The sequence below is a fragment of the Equus przewalskii genome, chromosome 9, assembly GCF_037783145.1.
Source record: "Equus przewalskii isolate Varuska chromosome 9, EquPr2, whole genome shotgun sequence".
NCBI classification, from domain to species: domain Eukaryota; kingdom Metazoa; phylum Chordata; class Mammalia; order Perissodactyla; family Equidae; genus Equus; species Equus przewalskii.
The window spans coordinates 5,246,185-5,271,097 of record NC_091839.1 but is presented as its reverse complement, the minus strand read 5'-3'; the positions used below and the strand labels follow the sequence as shown (position 1 = coordinate 5,271,097).

The following is a 24,913-nucleotide window of genomic DNA, read 5'->3' as shown; positions in this document are numbered from 1 at the left end:
GAAGCGATTACAAACATCTGTTTCCAGCCAAAGTAGAGCAAGATCCTTACGAATGATTTCTCTTGCAGATTACAAATAAAACACTGCAGAGAAGTGAAAAAGCAAATAATACTAGACAAATGGGGACCGAAGTAAAAATGTGAATAACTACCTGTAAGGGGCGATTACAGTGGCTGCTTTTCCGCCTTCATCTCCTTGCTGTCACCCGAGGGCAGGTGGAATCCTGCGACTGCACAGCAGGCACTGGAAGCAAACCACTGGGAGAACCCCCCCATTTCTAGCCAGACGGCAGGGAGGGGGTGCCTCTGTGTGTTGGGGAGTGGGGCCTACCCCTGTTTCATTTCGTTTTGTTTTACTCTCTTGGCCCACCCCAAAGACCATGCCGGTTATGACGGGGACTGCAGTTTCAGCAGGGGCACAGGCACCTGAGTGATTACGTGGGTCTCTGGCCAAGGAAGAGGTGAAGGGCCTCTCGCTGTCTGAAGAGTGTGGGGGAAATCCCCAGTGATTTTGCCTCTCTGCTCTGGCTAGCTCTGTCACCTCAAAGGCTGACCTGGTCACAACCGCATGACAGCACAAAGGGTTAAATACTGAGAGGAACATGTGAAAGAGGCCCTTGCAAGTTTGAGAATGGAGATAAATCCTGAAGAGGCGAGAACTGGAAAAGGGCATCACTTACACCTGCGTATGAACTAACCAGAGTCCCAGGCTCACGGGGAGCAGCACATGCACAGAAGAGATCCACACAAGCAGAGCCAAGTCTCTGAGAAGTGAACCACAACATAAACCTCCACTCGAGCCCCAGATTAACCCCTGAGTGATGTGCGCAAGATGTGGACACAAACAGCAGAGCCAAGTCTTGAAAACTGCACCGAGACTGGAGCAACCGCCAACAGAAGGCAAGCAAAACACACAGTCTAAGCATAACGGCGTCGACTGCTTCCTAAAACAATCAAATAAAATATCATTCTGCACAGTTTCACAACATTACACGCAAAATGTCTAGGATACCACCCCAAACTACTCAAAATAACATACCAGGAACTAGGGAAGTCTAATCAATTCTCAAAGGACAAGACAATCAACAGATCCAAGTTCAAAATGACCCAGATACGGAATTATCAAGCAAAGCAGCTATTAAGACCATGCTCAATGCAGTAAAGGTAAATATTCTTGAAATGAATGGAAAGATGGAGGTTCTCAGCAGAGAAATAGAAATTGTGAAAAAGAAGCAAATGGAAACTTTATAAATAAAAATACAATACTTGAAATATTCACTGATGAGCTCAATAACAGGATGGAGAAGGGAGAAGTCACTGAACTTGAAGATAGATCAATATAAATGATACAATTTGAAGAACAGATAGAAAAATATATTCAACAAAAGTGAACAGAGCCACATAATTGTGAACTCACGTTTATCTTAATATAGATAGAGATGGTTAGATATAAAAATATGTATAGTTATGTGTATATACATGTGTTAGTATACACATATATATCTCCTTGCTCTGTCCACTGAGTGGGTCTGGAAGCAACACGGCACAGTGAGCACCCCAGCAACCAGACTTTGGTTCCTAATAGTGCTTTCCAATGAAAGGAACCAGGGCTCCTTGGATAAGTGGCTGATTCCAGGAATGGGGCAGGAAATACACAAGAGGAGGCTGGAGCAACTTTTAGGTCTGAGAAGGACTCAAAACAAACAACTTTCAATGATGGGGATATATCAAAGAGATACAGAGCAAACTAAAAGACCTCCCAGTTGCCAAAGGTGCAACAATTTTAGTAACAAAATTAATAAAGTATTATTGGACTATAACCCAAAGTATAAAATAAATATCCATGAGCCCATACTGACATGAATGATTGAACAAATAAATGAGGAAAAAAGACAAACCTACCATGCAGATGAATGTAAATACCATGCCCTTAGAGAGGTGGAGCATATTTCCCCACTCTTTAATTGTGCATAAAGACATTCTTTTAAAGAGTACAGTAAGGAAATAGTCAAAAAAGGTGTAACTTTCCAGTGGAGGATATTTATAAAATCTACCTCGAGCGAGGCGATTAAGGTCAATGTCAACAGTGATGTCATGTTAATAGTGTACTCCTGACACAGTGTGATGATAATGGCATTTTACCTCTGTGATCTTCCTCCCAAAAACATATTATTCAAGTCTTATGAGAAAGGCCTCAGAGAAATTCCAATAGAGACATTCCACAAAATGTCTGACAGTAATCCTCACAAGTTTCTAGGTCACTACAAACGAGACAAGTGTCATACCAAGAGGAGCGTAAGGACACAAGACTCTTAAATGTAATGTGGCATTGTGGGTGGGAGTCTGGAACACAAAAAGGACGTCAGGGGAAAAATGAAGAAATCTGAATAAAGTCTTGGCTTTAGTTAATAACAATATGTCAATATTGATTCATTAATTGTGACAAACGTATCACACCAATGTAAGACATTTATAACAGGTGAAGCTAGGCTGGGGGTATATGGGAACTCTCTGTACAATCTTTACAATAGTTCTTTAGATCTAAAACTGTTCCAAAATAAAGTGTTTATTCACATACACATACTTAATAAAGTGTCCAAGACCTGTGGGACGTTATCAGAAGCTTTAGGATTCATCTCATTGGAGTTCCAGAAAGAGGGGGAAATGTTCAGTGTAGAGAAAAATATTTGAAAACCTCCCAAATTTGGTGAAAGATTCAAGAAGCTTAGAAAACCTCACTCTAACACATCATATTCAAACTGCTGAAAAAAAAGATGAAGAAAAATTCTTGAAGGCAGTCAGAGAAAAAAAATACATACATACACAGACAGCCAATTTGAACAATTTAGGATTACTCGTCAGAATCCACAGAGGCCAGCAATGGGGCAACATCATTAAAATCCTGAAACAGAAGAATTATCAACCTTAGAGTTCTATATCCAGCAAAAATATCCTTAATGAATGAAAGAAAAATAAACGCAGATGCACATAAAGGAAAACTAAGAGAATTCATTATCAGCCAACCTCTAAAAAGATGAGAAAGGAACTTTTTCAGACTGAAGGCAAATGATGCGAGAAGAAAGCTTGAAACTTCAAGAATAAAGGAAGAGCAATGGAAATGTAAATATTTGCATAAATATGTTAGCGTATTTTTGTCCTCTTAAATTCTTTGAATGTTAATATGACTTTGAAAGCAAAAATTATACCACTGTGTGTGGGGGAGGGTTCAATGCATATAGATGTAAAACATAAGACAACCATAATATAAAGAGGGAAGGGTAAACAATCTATATGGTTTTAAGGTTTCTACGTTTTACCTGAAATGGTAAAATACTAACTCTAATTGGACTTTGAAAAGTTTGATAAACAATTTGTTATCCTTGGGGTACCACTAATAAACATACTCTCACGCATATATACTCACTCAATAAAATATGTATAACCTGAATAGTCTTTTATCTAAGAAACATGAATAAAGCAGCTAAAATCTTTCACAGGCAGATTTTGTACAAGCACAGATTTTCATTTCTCCTGAGTAAATACCTAGTAGGATTGTTGGGTCACAGTGTTAAGTATGTCTTTCACAGCCTGCCCCCATGGCCCCCACGCATGAGTGGCATCCTTACTCCTGTTCTGAGCAGCTCTCTCCTCCAGTATCCCCAGGGGAAAGGACAGATAGACACACAATTGCTGACCTCAGAGCTGCCACCTCTGGCCAGCACTAAAGATCCTGAGCCCGACTCCCCAGTGGTCCCCGCTCTGCAGCCTCAAGAATCCCTGTCCTGCACAATCCCCCTGGGGCACTGGGACCGAGTGGAGGAGGAGCCACTGGCCCTCCCAATAAGCCCATCTCCCTTCAGCAGCAGGAGCCACAGAAGAGTCAGAGGGCACAGGGAAGCTGAGCCCCGCTTTGGGGGGTATTTCCCTGAGCATTCTGCGCATGTGCACCCTTCCCCTCATGCACTTTGATCACCCTTACTGTCTTTGCTCGCACGTTCCAAATATGCATCTTTAGCAACACGCCAAGCAGAGCAAGCTTTGCCTCTGGCCCAGTGGGAAGCTCAGGAAGAACTCTCCTGCCCTGTGACATTATAGAACTGCTCCTCATGAGACCTTACCTGGGCAAGCTTCTGTCCTTGCCACCGCTCCACCCCCTGGGACACACAGGTCCCACACAGGGGCCTGGGCTCTGCCCCTGTCCACTGAGTTCATCTGTCTGCCTCTGCCCCAGAACACTGTCAGACGGTGCTGCCAGCATCCAGTAACTACATCCCGTTGGATGCTGCAGACCCCGTGTTCCTTTCTGGGGTCTTTGCTTCAGTGTCCTGACACAGAAATCAAAGGAAGTGGGTGCTGTCTGCTCAAAACTCCACAACGTCCTGCAGCTCAGTTACCTAGGGGGCAAACTGACTCTCTGTTTGGAATAGGAGGAGGTAGTCCCCTCGATGCCCCCTGGAACATCCAGTCATCCCCTAGACCCTTGCGCAGAGGAGACGATATTGAGGGACCTCAGAGAGAGTGGGAGAGGAATAGTGAAACAGGAGGAATACCCCGCAGACAGGGAGAAGCGGGACAATCCGAGAAGGGGCCCCCCCACAGCGCTGGGAGTCTACAGTCCGTATTTAGGCCCCCCGTGGTCAGTGCAGGCCTCTCTGGCTTTGAGCCCAGGCCTAGGCCATTGAAGAGACACCTCTATTCCAGGAGCTCAGCAGACACTTCCATTAAGAAATCCCATATCTTTCTTAGGACCTCATGCATCAAATGAAAGGCTATTACGAACTCATACAGCTCCACTGGCGGTTTCCCGCCACTGCAGAGGAGAAGGGTCCAGCCACCTCACACCCCCTGCTGCCTGAGGGGTCCACACAGGAAGGAGGGCCATGGGTCCAGCTCCTCAGATTCAGTGGGATCACAGAGGAGATCCAGAGTGTAAAGGTTTCAGATGCCACCTCAGGGCAGAAACAAACACCAGGAGCTGTAGACCCGACAGTTCTATATCCAATAAATGCAAAATTCCTCTGCTGCCACCAAGGTGAGGGGAACCTCCTAATCTGACCCCTCCCCGTCCGCCCCAGCTAGGTGGACCTGGACATGGAGAAGGAAGCTGCGTGCCAGCGCATCAGCAATGGCCTGGGGACGAGACTGAGGCCGTCTGGACTGCAGTGTCTCGCAGCTTTTTCTTTCCCTGTCTGTTGATGGAGGACCGCTCCTCCGTCAGCTTCCCCTCTAGCCCTCAGCTAAAGAGACGCAAGCAGCAGCAGGACTCCTGAGGCTCAGTGGCCATCCTGGAACCTGCTGGAGCAGCCACCTCTATGGGTCGTCTGTCTCAGACTGGAGCTCACCAGACCCCGTCTTCTCCTCACTGTCAGAGCCCCTTCCAGGCATCTCCTCACACTTAGGCCCTCAGCTCTTTTCCCCTTGCTGACCCCTGCTCCTCCTGCATTATTCAGACACGATCTCGCTGGCCTGCCTGCTAGGCCCCAGACCCTCCCGTCCCTGATTCCTCCTCCATCCCACTGATGAACTGTGAAATGAGCAGCTCAATTCCTGAGTCGCCCACTCCTACAGCTGCTGCTGAGTATCTTCCTCGCTTTCTGTCCAAGCCCATCTGGGGGTGCCCTCTGAAGGGGAAGGAAGGAGGCCCTTTGTACCCCAACGCCTCAGGCACAGCTGCAGCCGATTCCAGTTCCACCTTCCCCCTGTCCCCGGCACCTCAATCCTCCTGTGAATCTTGTTACACAGAGCAGAGTCCTCTATAAGCACGTGCGTGGATTCTCCTGTCTCCTTCTCACAGACCCCTCCCTCTCCAGCTACTGATCCTAGTGTTCCTCTCCCCACCGGCCTGCTAGCTGCTGTTTCTGAAGTTAGTTCCAGCCCCTCAGCGAGCAAATCTGCAGGCTCGGCTCCCAGCCTGCTTGTGACCTTCAGGCCACACCTAGGGCCATCCATCCACCTTCCCACACTCTCCTCTTGGGGCTTCCCGCTGGCTCCAGTGCGAGCTTCTTTCCATCTGACCAGGCCTGACAGACACCCTCTAGTGGCCATGCTGCCTCAGCCACAGAAACCACCACCCTGCATGGAGCGTCTCAGGCCCCATCCCAACATTTCAGCTTTCCCTGGGCTCTGGAGCAGCACCCCACTCAGCCCACAGTTGGAGCCCCTGATGGGCAGTAGCACCAAGCTACCACCTTGGACAGCTCCTCCCAGTTTGGAGACCTCGCAGCTCCAGCTCTAGTCCCAGCCTCCACCTCTACTCCAGGCCAGCCAGTTTGGCCAGCACCACACAGTCAGCTTTTGAGGGTTCATCAGCCGCAACTTCCACCTAGGGCACCCATGCCAGCAGACAGCTAGCCTTTAGTGGCCCTCAAACTGTTTTCCCCTCTGACATGATGGACAGTGCCGCTGGCTTTACAGCTGCCACCTACACACCTGGTGGTGTGAGCAATGTTAGGCCTAACATTTGGCAGCACTGCTCAGCATCTGGCAGCACAGCTCCACCCCTCAGGCTGGGAGATTCAGCAGCACCGATGGGCTTGGGGAGCAGAGAGGCTGCCCCACGTCTGAGCTCCACCACTGGAGCACTCAGCTTTGGAGCGGAAACGATAGAGGCCTCCAGTGCCACAATCATGGGGGAAGTCTGGGCCTGAACACCTGGGGCGCCCAAGCCAGACTCCCTCTATGTTGATCAGGAAGCCCAGCCCCCCAAGGAGAATCCTGTGTCTGAAAGCACTAACGTCCCTACCTTCAGTCAGAGCCCAGGGCCCATCCAGCGGAGCCTCTTGCTGCCAGTGGAAGGCCCTGCACCACGGAGAGCGAGGCTGTGCTTAGATGCGCATCCATGGCAGCCTTTACGCCCAGAACCCTGGCTCTGGCGCAGGCAAAGCAAGCAGCCGTCTTGCCTCTGGGGTTCCCTCATCACCTCATCAGGGCTTTGTTGGGGCAGAACTGTTGGGCCATCAACCAGTTCACTCTCCTCTGGATCAGGATCCAAGTTCCCAGGCTCTAGGAAATGAACGCTGGTCTGAGAGAACAGCTGCCTCTAGAAACAGCCACGTACACTTGTCCACCAGGCCCACCTGATTGGTCATGCGAATCTGCCCCAGATCTCTGCATTCCCCTAGCAAGCTGGAGCTCCAAGACCTCTAAGCATTGGGGCAAAAAGGCAGAATGAGACCAGATGAAAGTCCGCTCGCGGCCGTGAAAGAGTTCCACTGTGGGGCCTGGAGAGAGGCATGCACACATCGCCAACCTGCCTACCCTGAGCTGGCCTGTTTCCAGTGCAAGCCCAGGTAGAACTTGCCTCGTGCCTTTCCCTGGAGGTGACCTGCTGGAGGGCAGGTAAGACATCATTCTCCCCCTGGCATCTTTGCAAGGGGCTGGGGGATCAGCCTCCCTAATCCTTTGTCTTGCCCAGTCTGGTTGTAAGAGGAGGTTGCATTCCTGGGGCCCTCAGGTTTTGGCGCGTGTTCCTCACTGGTACCTTTGAGGAGGACTGTGGGAGATCGCGCAACCAGCCTTCCCTGGGGAACTGCCCCTGAGGGAGGATACACTCAGGGACCCACTCCCCCCACCAAGTCAGTCAGCTCTCTCTCCAGAGGGACAGCATTCTATTCCCATCCCCTTCCCAGAAGACCTGCCCCCACGCTTGGGTGGCTGGAGGCTGTTAGCCCGGCAGACTCGCAGTCAGAGAGGCCTCAGCCCAGGAGGAGGAGGCCCTCGGCCCATTTCCCACCAGTCACAGCAGCTGCGATGCCCACTGCTGCCTGCATTTGCCCCTTCCCCTTCCCCAGTTTCCTCCTGAAACCCTTGTCTGTCTTCCACGGCCTCAGGAGTAAAGCCTTGTCATTGTTTCTTTACATAATTCTCATGTGTCTTTGTTCTGTAAATCATGTGTGGAGAAAATATTGACTTGTATGAACGGTAACATGCGAAGAGAGAATTAACTGTGTGCCACCTAATGGGGTCTGGAAAGTAGCTCAACTTGATGGCCACAAGCGACCATTCAAACTGCATCCTGAGTGTAGGGAACGGTGGCCCAGGATGCAGTTGGCTGGTGGGGGGAGGGAGGGCAGGTGACGCGGCCCTGCCTGGTGGAGCTGCCGCTTCTCACCCGCCTCTCTGACCTCGGAGTTGCTGGCTCATCCCTGGTGCACACTAGGAATCCAGACTCTACACGCTGAGTCTTTTTTAATGTGGCAAGTTCTTCTTTGACTTTTTTCTTTTAATTTAGACCTAGGCAAATTACTTACTCACACTCACACTCACTGGAGAGTATGGAGCCAGCAGCATCCAGGTTCCTGAGCCGGGGCAAGTGAGGGAAGAGGGCACACATCTGCACATACACCAAGGACAATTACAGACCTAGGATGTGACATATGACTGAGCAATTCTTGTCATTCTGTTTTAAAAAAGCACAAGGACCCCTGAGTACATGTCTTCCTTTTCCAGAATAAGGATGGAGGGGTACTATTTGGGAGAAAAAAGCTAAAATTAGTTAACTATAAAGAAAACTAAAAATCTGACAACTGCTCTAGGATGCATGTATATTTATTATATTCACATTTACAGATGGGAAATAGGCACAAAGATCGCAACTAATTTGCCTGAAGTCACCAAATTAGTGACCAATGCCAGATACCAGAGACAGATGGCTCTAGTCTACACCACTGCAGATACCAAACCACAAGAGTTCCAATTCCATTCAAGCTGAGCTGACCCCAAAGTCCATGCTGTGTCTCTCCCACCCCCAAGTCGCTGAAAATGTAATCCTCTTAAAGCATTTCACTAGCCAGGAGACTCATCTTACAGATGGAGGAAAGAGGCCGGCAGTAGGCACTGACCTCTGCTCTTCACATAATATTTTACTAAAACATTAGTGAATGACGACTCCACGCTGGACCCCGCACTAGGCCGTGGGCATGTGGAGGTGAAAGACATTCTTTCTGGAGGAGTTTACAATACAGTAGGAAAGACAGATGAAGACGGAACAATTACATCCTAAGGAGTAAGTGTTAAGGTTGCAGAGAAGGTAAGAGGGGCATCTAGCTACAGCTGGGGATACGAGACTGCAGCTGAGACCTGAAGAAGGAGGAGAAGCACCAGGTGGCAAAGGACTATTTTAGGCCAAAGAAATAGCACGCGACAGGCAGGCAAGGGAGAGGGTGTGAGTCAGTGGAACAGTGACATCCAAGGTGTGGATGGAGTGTAAACAAGGAATGTCAACCTACACACCGTGCGGCATTTAGACATTAGCTTGAAAATAACGGAGAGCCATGAGAAGATTCGAAGCAAAAAAGTGACAGTGATATGTAGCTATAGAGATATTTCTAGTCTCCGTGGCTGTTGTGTAAAGAAAGAACTGAACGGGGTCCAGCCAGAGACGGAGGAGCCTCAGCAGGATCATGCAAACACTGCCCACTGAGCTCTGCTCTAGTGGAGTTAAACGTGGGGTGGCGAGGACGTAACTGCAGCACGATGAGGCCCATCCTAACTTTCTGACTTAAAGATATGAATTCTTAAAAATCTTGGAAAAACATTAAGTTCAACTCCGAATACTATGAGACGCCTGTGTCACAGGCAGTTGATTCAGTCAGTTTTTCACTGACCGTATTTACTGAGGCCTTGTTAAGGCACTGTTCTATGTGCCAGAACCAAGAGAAAACATCAGGCAAAATTCAGACCTATACAGAACCTATGTTCTTTTGTGGGGGAAGAAAATAAGCAACAAACATAATAAGTAAATTTTCTAGTATGTTAGAAGGTAACAATGCTATGGAGACAAAAGCAGGATATGGGGCTTGAAAGCAGCATGAGTTCGATTTACCTGGGTGGGAAGGGTGGGCCTCATCTGAAGGTGGCGTATGAGCAAAAGCCTGAAAGAGGTGATGGAGAGAGCGATGCAGATAGCCGAGGGAAGAGCATCTGGACAGAAGGAACGGCTACATGCGATGCAGGATGTCCAGAGTCTTCAGAGAACAGCTCTTAAGCTAATGCCCCTGGAATGGAGTCAGCAAGGGGAGCACCGGAGACGAGGAGAGAGTGGAGAGGAGGGCACAGGTTGTGGAAGGCCTCGTAGGCCATGGTAAGAGCTTCGAATTTTGCTGTGAGTGAGCTAAACATGGACTGGGGGAGTCTGAGCAAAGAGTAAAGTGAGACCTAATCTGACTTGGGTTTTAACAGGACCATCCTGGCTGCGGGACGGGAAGAGAACGCAAGAGTGAGCAGGGCAGCAGGTCCAGGTGGGAGTCCACAGCGGCTTGGACAGGGCGGTGGGCGTGAAAGATGGTTTGGTTTTGTATATATTTGTGTACGTGTACATATGTGTGCGTGGGTGTGTCTTTGACAGTTTATGCTGGATTGAATGTGGGGTGTGAGAGAGGAAGAGGAGTCAACGGAGTTGTCAGACAGGGCTACAGGGATTTTGTTATCATCTAAACATATTTGATTTTTGAAACTATGGAAGCATATCAATGATAATGCATAGAATGAGATTCCTAACAGAAAAACATCAATAAATTGAACTCCATCAAAATTAAAAACTTTTCATCTGTGAAAGACCACTAAAAGGATGGAAAGAAAAGTGAAAGACTGGGAGAACACATGTGCAAACCACAGATATACAGAACTCTTATCTACTATATACACGAAGACATCAAAACTCAACAGTAATAAAACAAACAATCTAATTAGAAAATAGGCAAAAGATATGAACAGATATTTCACTGAAAAGGATATATAGATAGAAAATAAACACTTGAGAAGATATTCCATATTATTAGCCATCAGAGAAATGCAAATTAATGCCACAATAAGATATCACTACAAACCTATTAGGACAACTAAAATGAGAGAGTGACAATAGCAAATACAAGGTACAAAAGTTAATTGTTTTCCTCTCTGCCAGCAAAGAACGATTGGAATTTGGAATGAAAAGCACAGTATCACTTACAATAGTACCAAAGAAATGAAATACAGGTTAATGTAACAAAATATGTAGAAAATACATATGAAGAAAACTACAAACCTCTGATGAAATAAATCAAAGAAGATCTAAATAAACGGAGAGATATTCTATGTTAATAGATTGAAAGTCACAAGATTGTTAAGATGTTAATTGTTTCCAATTTGATCTGTAGATTCAGCACACTCCCGAATACTCAGCAAGCTATATTGTAGATCTCGACATAACGACTCTGAAGTTTACGTGGAAAGGCAGAACACCTGGAACAGCCAACACAACACTGAAGAAAAAGTTGGAGGACTCACACTTCCCAATGTCAAGACTTATTATGAAGCTACAAAGATTTATATTACAAAGCTACAAAGCTATCCATACAGCTAGGTGTTGATGAAAATATAGACACATAGATCAATGGAACATAATAGAGAGCACAGAGTCAACCGTGCTTTGACGAAGGAACAAAGACAATTAAATGTAGAAGGATAAGCTTTTCAGCAAACGTGCTGGAATAATCTGACATCCATATGCAAAAAAAAGGAGTCCAGACACAGATCTTACACCTTGCACAAAAATCAACTCAAAGTGAATCACAGACCTAAAGGTAAAACAGAAGACTATAAACATTCTAGAAGAACACAGAGGAGAAAATCTAGGGGACTTCCGGTTTGGTGATGAGGTTTTAGACACACCACCAAAAGTACGACCATGAAAGAAAACATTGATGCGTTGGATTTCACATTAAAATTTAAAACTTCTGCTCTGAAAAAGACACAAGTAAGAGAATAAAAAGACAAGCCACAGAATGGGAGAAAATATTTGCGAAACACCTATCTGTTAAAGAACTTCTATGCCAAACATACCAGGAATACTTAAAACTCAACAGTAAGACAGCTTCTCAATCTGAAAAAGGGAAGAAGATCTGAGCAGCCACCTCAGCAAAGAAGATCCACGGATGGCAAATAAACATATGAAGACACGCTCAAAATGATTTGTCTTTAGGTAACTGCAAATGAAAACAGTGAGCTACTATTATACATCTATTAATACAGTAAAAATCAAGCCAGCCCTGATGGCCTAGTGGTTAAAGTTCAGCGCTCAATGCTTCGGAGGCCCGGGTTTGCTTCCCGGTCGCGGAACCACACCACCCGTCTGTTAGTTGCTATCCTGTGGCGGTGGTTAACAGAAGAAGCTAGAATGATTTACAACTAGGATTGTTGTACTGGGGCTTTGTATCAAGTACTGGGGCTTTGGGGAGGAAAAAAAAGAAAAGTAGGAGGAAGATTGGCAACAGATGTTAGCAAGGGTGAATCTTTCCCAGCAAAAAAAGGCAAAAATCCCCAAACTGAAAATTTTAATTACTGCTGGGGACACAGAGCAACAGGAACTGTCATTCATTGCTGGTGAGAATATAAAACGGTGCAGACATTTTGGAAGTCAGTTTGGCATTTCTTACAAATCTAATCATAGTCTTACCATGTGATCTAGCAATCATTCTCCTAGGTGTATACCCAAGTGATTTGAAAATTTATGTCCACACAAAAACTTGTACACAAATGTTTATAGCAGCTTCATTTAGAATCTCTAAAAACTGGAAGCAATCATGTCCTTCAACAGGTGAATGGATAAACAATCTGTAGTGTATCCATCTAATGGAACATTATTCAGTAATTAAAAGGAGCTATTAAGCCACAAAGACACAGATAAAGCTTAAATGCATATTTTTAAATAAAAGCAACCAGTCTGAAAAGGCTACATACTGTATGACTCCAATTATATGACATTTTGAAAAAGGCAAAATTGAAAAAAACAAAGTAAAAAGATTAGTGGTTGCCAAAGGTTTGGAGAGAGAGAAAGGGTTGAGTAGATGAAGCACAGCCAACACTTATGGTGGTAAAACTGCTCTGTATGGTGCTGCAATTATGGATACGAGATACTATGCATTTGTCAAACCCAATGAACTTCACAGCATAAAGAGTGAATCTTAATGCATGCTAATCAACAAAAAAATCATTTAGGAGGTCAGGGGACTCCCAAGATGGAATGCAGAATGTGACATAACAATATACAGTAATTGTATTACAAATATATGAAACATCTCAATGAGAGAGCTGGGGGGAAAGTTGTTGACCAATGTAAACTCAGAAATGAGTGGAGTCTGTAAAACGAAAGGCGAAAGAATCTGCACATAAGCACTGTACTCTAGTTGATAAAGCTGTTTCCCACGGGGACAGATTCACAATACTGATGCTACTGTGAATGGACACTGTAATTAAACAATTAACTGAATGAATGGCAAATGGTATGAATCAGATTTCTCACTGTTGGAGTAAGAGTTTATAAATAAGCAAGGTGAGGAAGATAGAATGATCTATGTGACAATGTGTTGGATTTGGGGACATCAGAATGAATTCATGTTTAGCTTAATAAAAATACAGACGTTACACATAGAAATATTTATAGCTATGTGTACATACACAGGTTAGTATACACACATATATTTCCTTGCTCCGTCAGCTGAGAGGGCCTGGAAACAACAAGACCCCAGTAGCAGGAACACCTAGAGCCCAGATCTTGGTTTCTAATACCACTCTCCAATAAAAGGAACCAGGGCTCCCTAGAGAAATGCAAGATTCTAGGAATGGGGTAGGACACAGGCAAAATGAACCTGGAGCCAGAAATGAAGAAAGGAGTACAAATAAATACAAAAGATAGAAACCAAACCAGAACTTCAAATGATAGGGGTATGTCAAAGGGATACAGGAGCCAAAGGAAAGAGCTCCCAATGGCCAAAAATGGAACAATTGAAGCAATAAAATAAATTGCATTTGATTGTACCAAAAGTATACAATAAATATCCATGAGTCCATACTGATACATATAAAATGGTTGAATAAACAAATGGAAGAGAAGAGACCAATCTCCCAGCAGGAGTCCAAATAATTTTATGTAGCCACTCCATCCTTAACGAGGTGGAGCATAACTTCCCACTCCTTACGTGTGGGCTGCGCAGGACGACTGCCTTCCGAAGACCACGGTGGAGAAAGGCAGGTGGCAGGCAGGGGGCGAGAGAAACTTCACACGACCTCAAGCCTGGTGATCAAGTTAACATCGAAAGTGATGCTGTGTATGTACCCTTGATATGATGGGATGAAAATGGCACTTTACCTGTTGTCTTCCTTCCAGAACCCCAGTGAATTCATGAGAAAAACATCAGACAAATGCCAGCAGAAGGACACTCTACAAAATACCAAATTAGGACTCCTCAAAACTCTTAAGGTCATCAAATTCAATGAAAGTCAGAAACTATCACTCAAGAGGAACCCAAGGAGACATGACAACTAGATATAATGACACACTGGATGGGATCATGGGACAGAAAACAGTAGGTAGAAACAAAGAAAACTTGAATAAATTATGGCCTATAGTTAATGCACGTCTTTTCCCGCATGGATCACAGCGGTCCTGGGGCTGAATGCTATGTCAGGACCCAGGATTCATTGACCAGCACTCTGCTTAACGGATCACTGAGAGATCTAATTTCCTCAATCTGCTACTCCCAGAGAAAGCGTGTTGCCAGGCCTGCTTTTCATATCCTGCATGGAAATTCTGAGTGTGGCCTCAAAGGCAACCCTGCAGTAATTGGAGCAAGCTATCAGAGAGACTGGACACCCACCATCTCCCACTGACTGGGAATGTCCAGTGGCCGTGGGGCTGCTGGGAGGCAAAACTCACGGAACAGGATAGTACTTCGAATTCCTGTCAAGACCCCTCCCCATAATCTTTAAACAATAATAGTACTTTTACGTTTTGTGAAAAGGTAACACATGCTCATAGTTTTTTTTAAAAAAGAAAACAAATCAAGCTGTTGAAAGAATGTCCAATTAAGGGTAGGCCTTCCTCCCATCCTGACCACCCAGCCCTCAGTTCTGCGTGGTGCCCAGACATGCATTTGTCATTTCTCGCCCTCCTTCCATGGATATGCCATCCACACTCAAGCAGATGCGTGCATCGAATTGTACTTCCTATTTTTTCCACGGTTCTAGTTTATTTCAGTTGTCAAGTTATTCAATTCTTAAATTAAATTTTCTTGGGGACAATTTCATAGCCACATATATAGACCTAAGGAGCAAGCATGACATGAAGTTCAAAGGAGGAAACTCTCGAGGGTGATATCACTTATGCCAGGACAAGGACACAAACCAGGACTGTCCTCGACAAGCAGAAACACACAGTCATCCTAGACCCAATCAATCTCTGTGACAGCTGTATCATAATCCAACGCACAAAAGTATCTCAATTACATAACCAGTGACCCACTGATAGATTTTTAGGCTGCTTTCAGACTTCTGCTATTGCAATGAATATCCTTGAATGTATATCTTTGCATACTGTTCCCTGTGTCAGACATATGCTAAATCATTTAACCTCACAACAGCCCTATGCTGTATCTATGCAATAGGCACTAATATTAGCCCTACATGACAGGTGAGGTCTCTGAATATTTCCAAATAGGAGGAGTGGTTATTTGGAGAACTGTTTCAAGTTGCTATTATGGTTGGGGTGAGTCAGAGGATAGAGGATGACTCAATGGTCCTGCAAGCCTCGGATGACTTTGCCTGGGACAGTCAGGATCACGCCTGTTGTCTCACATAATTGCTGAAAGCATCTCCTTTTACTTTTAACTTTTAAAAATTATCTTACTAAGGGCATATTGTTTTATAACATTGTATAATTTCAGGAGTACATTATCTATCAGTTTCTGTATAGACTGCATGGTGCTCACCACCAATAGTCTAGCTTTTATCCATCACCATACATATGTGCCCTTTACCCCTTCCCCCCCCCCCCCGCCCCAGTCCCCTTCCCCTCTGGTAACCACTAACCTGTTCTCTTTGTCCATGTGTTTGTTTATATTCCACATATGAGTGAAATCATACAGTGTTTGTCTTTCTCCGTCTGGCTTATTTTGCTTGTTGTTGTGAATGGGAGGATTTTGTCTTTTTTATGGCTGAGTAGTATTCCATTGTATATATATACCATATTTTCTTTATCCAGTCACCAGTTAATGGGCACTTGGGTTGCTTCCACGTCTTGGCTATTGTGACTAACGCTGCAGTGAACATAGGGGGTGCGTAAGTCTCTTTGTATTGTTGATTTCACGTTCTTTGGATAAATACCAAATAGAGGGATAGCTGGATCACATGGCATTTCTATTTTTAATTTTTTGAGAAATCTCCATACTGTTTTCCACAGTGGCTGCACTAGTTTGCATTCCCACCAGCAGTGTATACCTTTGTAGTATATTTTGAAGTCAGGGATTGAGATGCCTCCAGCTTTGTTCTTTTTTCTCAAGATTGCTTTGCCTATTTGAGGTCTATTGTTGTTTCACACAAATTTTAGGATTCTTTGTTCTATTTCTGTGAATAATGTTATTGGGATTCTCATTGGGATTGCATGGAATCTGTAACCTGCTTTAGGTAACATGGACATTTTAACTATGTTTATTCTTCCAAACTATGAGCATGGAATATCTTTCCATTTTTTTACGTCGTCTTCAATTTCTTTCAATAATGTCTTATAGTTTTCAGTGTATAGGTCTTTCACCTCCTTGGTTAAATTTATTCCTAGATATTTTATTCTTTTGTTGTGATTGTAAATGGGATTGTATTCTTGACTTCTCTTTCTGCTAGCTCATTATTAGAGTATAGAAATGCAACTGATTTTTCTAAGTTGATTTTGTACCCAGCAACTTTGCTGTAGTTGTTGATTATTTCTAAGAGTTTTGTGGTAGGTTCTTTAGGGTTTCTGTATATAGAATCATGTTTTCTGCAAACAGCAAGAGTTTTACTTCTTCCTTTCCAATTTGGATTCCTTTTATTTCTTTTTCTTGCCTAATTGCTCTGGCCAAAACCTCCAGTACTATGTTGAATAGGAGTGGTGAGAGTGGGTATGCTTGTCTTGCTCCTAGTCTCAGAGGGATGTCTTCCAGTTTTTCTCCACTGAGTATGATGTTGGCTGTGGGTTTGTCATATATGGCCTTTATTATGTTGAGGTGCTTTCCTTCTATAACCATTTTATTAAGAGTTTTTAAAATCACAAATAGATGTTGAATCTTGTTAAATGCTTTCTCTGCGTCTACTGAGATGATCATGTGATTTTCATTCCTTATTTTGTTAGTGTGGTGTATCACATTTGAACCATTCCTATGTCCCTGGTATAAATCCCACTTGATCATGGTGTATTATCCTTAAAATGTATTGCTGTATTTGATTTGCTGATATTTTGTTGAAGATTTTTGCATCTATCTTCATCAGCAATATTGGCTTGTAATTTTCCTTCTTTGTGTGGCCTTATCTGGTTTCAGTGTTGGCCTTATAGAATGAGTTAGGAAGTGTTTCATCTTCATCAGTTTTTCAGAACAGTTTGAGAAGGATAGGTATTAAATCTTCCTTGAATGTTTGGTAGAATTCTCCAGAGAAGCCATCTGGTCTTGGACTTATGTTTTTTGGGAGGTTTTTGATTACTGTTTCAATCTCTTTACTTGTGATTGGTCTTTTCAGATTCTCTATTTCTTCTTGATTCAGTTTTGGGAGGTTGTATGACTCTTAAGAATTTGTCCATTTCTTCTAGGTTATCCAATTTGTTGGCATATAGTTTTTCATAGTATTCTCTTATAATTCTTTGTATTTCTGTGGCACCCATTGTAATTTCTCCTCTTTCATTCTTAATTTTATTTATTTGAGACTTCTCTCTCTTTTTGTAGTGGGTCTGGCTAAGGGTTTGTCAATTTTGTTTATCTTCTCAAAGAACCAGCTATTAGCTTCATTGATCCTTTCTGTTGTTTTTTTTTTTAGTCTCTACTTTATTTATTTCTGCTCTGATTTTTGTTATTTCTCTCCTTCTGCTGATTTTAGGCTTTGTTCTCCTTTTTCTACTTCTATTAGGTGTAGTTTAAGATTACTTATTTCAGATTTTTCTTGTTTGTTGAGGTAGGCCTGTATGGCTATAAATTTCCCTCTTAATACTGCTTTTGCTGCATCCCATAAGAGTTGGTATGTTGTGTTTTCATTTCCATTTATCTCCAGGTATTTTTGATTTCTCCTTTGATTTCTTAATTGGGCCAATGGTTGTTCAGTCTCCACATATTTGTGACTTTCCCAGCCTTTTTCTTGTAGTTGATTTCTGGTTTTATAGCATTGTGGTAGGAAAAGATAGTTGATATGATTTCAGTCTTCTTAAGTTTATTGAGGCTTGCGTTGTTTTCCAACATATGGTCTATCTTTGAGAATGTTCCATGTGCATGTGAGAAGAATGTATATTCTGTTGTAGTTGGATGGAACGTTCTACATATATATATTTAAGTCCATCTGGTCTAGTATTGCATTTAAGGCTACGGTTTCCTTGTTGATTTTCTATCTGGATGATCTATCCATTGATTTAAGTTTGATGCTGAGGTTCCCTATTACTGTGTTGCTGTCAATTTCTCCCTTTAGGTTTGTTAATAGTTGCTTTATATACTTTGGTGCTCCTGTGTTAAGCGCATATATATTCATAAGTGTTTTGTCCTCTTGGTGGAATGTCTGTTTTATCATTTTATACTGCTCCACTTTGTCTCTCATTGTCTTCTTTTATCTTTAAGTCTGCTTTTCTGATATAAGTACAGCAACACCTGCTTTCTTTTGTTTGCCATTTGTTTGGGGTATTGTCTTCCATGCCTTCACCCTGAGCCTATGTTTGTCTGTAGAGTTGACACGCGTTTCCTGGAGGCAGCGTATTGTTGAGTCTTGTTTTTTAATCCACCCGCCACTTTATGTCTTTTGACTGGAGTGTTCAATCCATTTACATTTAGAGCAAGTATTGATATATGAGGGCTTAATACTGCCATTTTATCTCTTGTTTTCTGGTTGTTCTATATTTCCATTGTTTCTTTTTCCTTGTATTTCTGTCATTTCAGTTTGGTGGTTTTCTGTGATGGTTTTCTCAGTTTTCTCTTTCTTTATGATTTGTGGTTCTCCTCTGATTTTTTTGTTTAGTGGTTGCCATGAGGTTTGTATAAAAGATCTCATAGATAAGATAGTCCATTTTCTGATAGCCTCGTACCTCCATTAGCCTAAGTAGCTTTCATATCTTACCTCTTTTCATTCTGAATTATTGTCACAAATTACTTTTTTTTGTGTTGTGAGTTTGTGACTAAATTGAAGTGTTTATAGTTATTTTTGATGCCTTCCTTCCCTTCATCTTTAATGTTATAATTAAGTCTTTACTAACCCATTCTGATACAGAGCTGCACTTTTCTGATTCTATCAGTCTGTTTAGTTCCTTGTTCAAGGTTTTGTAAACCTCTGCTTTTTAGTTTCAGATGGGACGGCACCTTTCAATGTTTTTGGTAAGGCAGCCCTAGTGCTGATGACCTCCCTCAGCTTTTGTTTTTCTAGGGATGCTTTTATTTCTCCATCGTATCTGAAGGATAGTTTCACTGGATAGGGTATTCTTTGCTGAAAGTTTTTGTTTTTCAGTATTTTGAATATATCATTCCACTCTCTTAGCTTGTAAGGTTTCTGCTGAGAAATCCATTGAAAGCCTGATAGGAGTTCCTTTGTAGGTTATTTTCTTCTGCCTTCCTGCCCTTAATATTTTTCCTTTGTGTTTTACTTTTGCCAGTTTTAATATTATATGCCTTGGAGAAGGTCTTTTTGCATTGATGTAATTAGGAATTCTATTGTTTTGATGTATTTGTAAGTCCAGTTCCTTCCCCAGGTTTGGGAAGTTCTCAGCTATAATTTCTTTGAACAAGCTCTCTGCTCCTTTCTCTCTCTCTTCTCCCTCTCGAATACCTATTATCCTTATGTTGCTTTTCCTAATTAAGTCACATATTTCTTGAAGAATTTCTTCATTTTTTAAAAATCTTAGTTCTCTCTCCTCTTCCATCTGAAGCATTTCTAGGTTTCTATCTTCTAGGTCACTTATTCTCTCCTCCATAAGGTCAGCTCTATTTTTTATGGCTTTTAGATTATTTTTTATCTCATTAATTGTGTTCTTCACATCCAGAATTTCTGTATAATTTTTTAAGGGCTTCAACCTCTTTGGTGAAGTGTTCCTTCTGCTCATTAACTTTATTTCTGAGCTCACTGAACTGTCTTTCTGAGTTTTCTTGTAACTCATTGAGTTTTTTGTTTTGTTTTGTTTTGTGAGGAAGACTTTCCCTGAGCTAGCATCTGTTGCCAATCCTCTTCTTTTTTAGCTTGAGGAAGATTAGCCCTGAGCTAACATCTGTGCCAATCTTCCACTACTTTGTATGTGGGATGCCTCCATAGCATGGCTGATGAGTAGAGTAGGTTCTGCACCCAGAATCCAAGTCTGTAAACCCATGCCACTGAAGCGGAGTGCATGGAACTTTAACCACCCAGCCATGGGTTTCTTTATGCCAAGTATTTTGAGTTCTCCATCATTTAGATTGTAAATTTCTGAGACTTCAGGATTGGTTTCTGGAGACTTGTCATTTTCTTTCTGCTCTGAAATGTTACTGTAGTTCTTCATGGTGTTTGATGAATTGATCCTTTGCCAGTGCATTTGTGGTAGTATCAAGTCGCAGATTCCACCTGCCACCACTGTGGGGGTGGGCAGAAGCTGTGTTTTCTGATCTTGCTCCATCTGCTGGAAGTTGTGCTGGTAGGGCTGTTCTGCTTTTGTGCAGGCTGGCCCCAGCTGCTTACTGGGTTGGGCATGCACATGCAGGCTGGGCCTCTGTGCTCCGCCCATGGTTCACTCTTGTGTTGGCAGGGCCACTGTGCTCAGTAGGGGACTGGCCAAGCTTCTGTGCTAGGTGGGAAGGGCACTTTCTTTCATGTGGGCCAGCTCTGCACTCATGGGGGGTTCAGCTGAGCTGCTGCACTTGGTGGGCAGGGCTCTTTCACAGGGGCTGAGCCACCACCACCTGGTGGGAAGTGCCCCCATGAGTGGGGCAGCCACAGCACGGTGGGTGCTCCCAAAGTCTGGGCTACCACTCTGAAAGTGTTTGCATGCAGGCTGGGCTGCCTCCACCTTCTCTCACAGCCATGCCAGCTGCTGTGTGAGGACCCACAACCTGCAATGCTGCTGCTGGGGTGGGGGAAGGGTCTGCTCACCCAGTTCCACTGCTTCCTGGGGATCCAGGCCACTCACCTTCAGATGCGTGGCTGTGTGGATCTCTCAGGTGTTCTGTGGTGCTGTGTAGAGAATCCTCTGTTGGTTAACACATGTCCTTTAAGTTGTAAATTAGAGGGGAGAGACAAAGGGAACAATTCACTCTGGCATGCTGCTGATGTCACTCCTTCTTTTTACTTTCCAAAGTACCTCAGTAGGGCGATACAGTAAGTGGTCAGTTGCCAGAAGGTGGAAGCTTTGGAGACAACACACAGTTATGGATAGCCACCCAGATATCTTCATCAGCCCATCCCTTCCTTCCAGTGAGCAAGGAACATCCAGGTTGGGGTGAGACAGATCAGGGAAGAAGCCTAGACAATCAGCAAATGCCTGCAGTCCCATCTGGAAGATGAAATGGAGATCAAAGGGACATGAAGTCTCCGTGGAAAGCAGCATTTTTCCTTCCAAGAGCCAAGTGGAACAGTGAATGGTCAGCAGCCAGCAGACCCTGGTGGATTACTGGATCTTCTCTAAGGTGGCATCCTGGTGCTGGGAATCTTATCTCCTTGAAGGAATCAAGTAGCAAGACCAATGCTTACATCATCAAACTTGATACTCCATCTGAGTCTTGTAAGAGAAGATCAATGCAGCTGGAGGGCCTTGAGTGGTGGATCATATCCTAAAGTTCCAGGGTCAGAACTGGTGGAACTTTTGCAGAGTCAGAGACCTGCAGATCAAGAACAGTGATACCATCATGTTCCTTAAGACTGACAAGGTCCTGTAAGTCCTCAGGGGTAGCCATGCCCAGGCTAACCATGATCTAGACAGTCTTCCTGATGGTCCTGCTTCTCCTTCCCACCCCTGCCTATCCAGAGTATTGTGATCTTTCTGAAGCATAAATATGAACATATCCTTGTCCTGCTTAAAATTCTGTAATGGCTCCTCATTACCTACAGAATAAAGTTCAAGTTCCTGTGCTTGGCATTCTAGGTTCTTGACAATCTAGCCCTTGCTTATCTCTCTAGTTCCCCTCACGACTCTCAAAACACATCCTACACTAGTCATGCCCAAACACTTTCAGTTCCCCAAATGCTGAATCATCACAGCTCCATGACACTGAGTCAACAATCATTTCCCCCATGTTTTCATCTTTCAACGCCCAAAACTCCAAGTCATTGGTTCTCAAAGTATGAGTCCCAGACCAGGAGAATCATCATCATCTGGAAACATTTAGAAATGAAAAACTGTTAGCTCCTAAAGTAGACCTACTGAATCAGATTGTTGGCAGGGCCTGGCAATCTAATGCTTTAACAAACCTTCCAAATGGTTCTGATGCATGCTCAAGGCTGACAACCACTGCTATAGGAAATCTTTTGGACCTGACTCCCATGAACCTCATACGGCTGACCAAATAATTCTCTGTGCCCAGACCCCAGACCTGGTGCAAATTTCTATGAGAGCACCTGGGACCCTCATTTGTTCCTTTGTTGGATCATCTGTCTTTCTGGTTTAATTAGACTGGGCAGGAATTGTCGCTTATTCCTTGTGTCCCCATGGCCTGGAATCATACCTACCCAGAGCAAATGCTTGGCAGATACTTGTTGAATAAACAAATAAACCAAAGAATGGCTTTGAATCTTTAATTATTATCTTCTTGAGAGTCTCAGCCCAAAGCTGTTCTGAGTAGACATTTTTTTGGGTGCTCCCCCACCAGCCTATGTCTCATTCTTTTAATTACCCCCATTCACCTACCATACTGGAGAGGAAGACCTGGTTGGCCATGCTCATATCCAGTAACTTTAACCTCTGTCTGCAGCTTATTGGAACAAAAGTGATCACGTGACCTGGGATGGAATCCATCTTTTGGCAAACAATCAGACTTTGAGACCCACAACCTGCAATGCTGCCGCTGGGGTGGGGGAAGGGTCTGCTCACCCAGTTCCACTGCTTCCTGGGGATCCAGGCCACTCACCTTCAGATGCATGGCTGTGTGGATCTCTCAGGTGTTCAGATTTTTAGACAATCAGATTTTGAGTCTAGGGAGTAGGAACTAGAACAGGGAGCTCCATATACAATTAAATGAGGGTGAGTGTCTAAACAGGAATGCAATCAGGACTGGAGTGGGCTGAGCAGCTTGAGACAGATCTCCAGCCTAGCTTATAGATTAGTAAAGTGAGAGACCCATCAGCTTAGAGAAAGCAGCCACACACAGCAAGAGACAGGATCAATAGCCTTCGTAAAGTTCCAGAGAGACAGACAGAAAAGCTACAGGATGCTGACCGTTTTACCTTTTCTCCATAGAATTCCCTCTGTATCTTTTCTTCAACTTGAGTGGGTTTTCATTCATTGTGTGAGTCAGAGTGGGTCTCTATTCTGACCCAAGAGCCTTGACTAAAATCTGTTTCAGTAGCTTGATGAAATTGTTTTGTCTTCCTTCGTAAATTAATATCCTATACATTTATATGGCATTTACACCAAGAGTCTCCATAGACATGGTGTCATTTGATTCTTATTCTCCCAGCTGCACTGGAAGTTAGATAGACAAGTGGAATTAACACCCCTCCTCCATTTTACAGATGAGAAAATGGAGGCTTAGAGGATAATGACTGATGTTCAGAGGGCAATAAACATGGAAGAGGAACCATGACAGCCTCAGCAGGGGCATCCTGGAGCATCTCATAGATCATCCGGAAGGAAGACTTTTCTTTGCCACCTTCTCTGGGCCTCTCCCATAATTACAAACCCTAAGCTCTAGCCTCATCATCCTCTTAGCCTTTTCCAATCCTTCAGTAATACTGTTCAGACCAAATAAATCCACCCCTCTGGCCACAGCTGATTTGACGAGGGATGATCATTTGACCCAGGATAGAATCAATCCATTAGCTGTACAAAGTCAATCAGATTTTGAGTTTGGGAGACTGAGAACTATTATTTCTTTTTTTCCAAAAGAACAAATTTATTGTCTCACAGATATGACAGTTATTACTTCTGCCCACCCTCTTCTGACTGACTGAATAAGTTGACATGTTAGTCCTCAATTAGCTCACCTGAACATGATATTTTATACTACTGAACTGACTTTTCATTAAACAATGTTTTTTGAGGGTTTACTATGTACAAGTCACTGTTTAGGCATAATCAAAGATACCATAAAAATAAAAGTCTATACACTCAATATAGATATAATTCAGGTTGTGTAGATGACCCAAACTTATGAGAAGGCAGTACATAATGCCAAATAAATGTGGCCACCTTGAAAGGAGAAATTACTCAAAAGTTGGGGTGATCTTAGGCAGTTTTATACAGAAGTTGGGGTTTTAGCTCGTTTCTAAGGAATGGATAATATTGAAATTGGGGACAAGAGGACAAGACATTCCAAGTGTAGACTATCTCCAGGAAAGTCACAGACCTAGGAAATCTTAAGGTTCTTACAGAGAGGATGATAACAAAATCAGTTTACCTAGTGCTAAAGGTTTATAAAAGGAAGTTGACAAGAATGGCCTTGAGTCACTAAACATTTGTCAATGGTTAGTGACTCAAGCATCACTGGTGACATCTCAAGCCACTCCTCATACTATAGAAGAGGGACAGGTGTTCCAGTAGTCAAATCTATGATTTAAACCTGTGGTACAAGGACAGTCCTTTCCTGGCGTCTCACGGTATCACCCTCGGCTACCCCTTCCCTCACAGCATTAGACTTACGGATAACAAGATTTAACACATAAGTTCTAAAACTCTAACCTTGCCACGACCATCCACCCAGTTCCCACTAAGTTGGGAAATCGGCAATATAGGAAATAGGAAACAATAGGAAGGTTTTGAACAGGGGCAC

The 24,913-nt window shown here is 43.6% G+C and overlaps 1 long non-coding RNA gene across 4 annotated transcripts in view; it reads right to left on the bottom strand.

Moving 5' to 3' along the window:
• Window positions 1-18,074: 18,074 nt before the first annotated feature.
• The window catches only part of LOC139073450 (uncharacterized), a 42,159-nt gene continuing 35,320 nt past the window's right edge, over window positions 18,075-24,913 (bottom strand). For all 4 annotated transcript variants that reach the window (XR_011522199.1, XR_011522198.1, XR_011522201.1 and 1 more), the window contains one exon: window positions 18,075-21,808. This is a non-coding gene — a long non-coding RNA (uncharacterized lncRNA). The remainder of the gene's footprint in view (window positions 21,809-24,913) is intronic.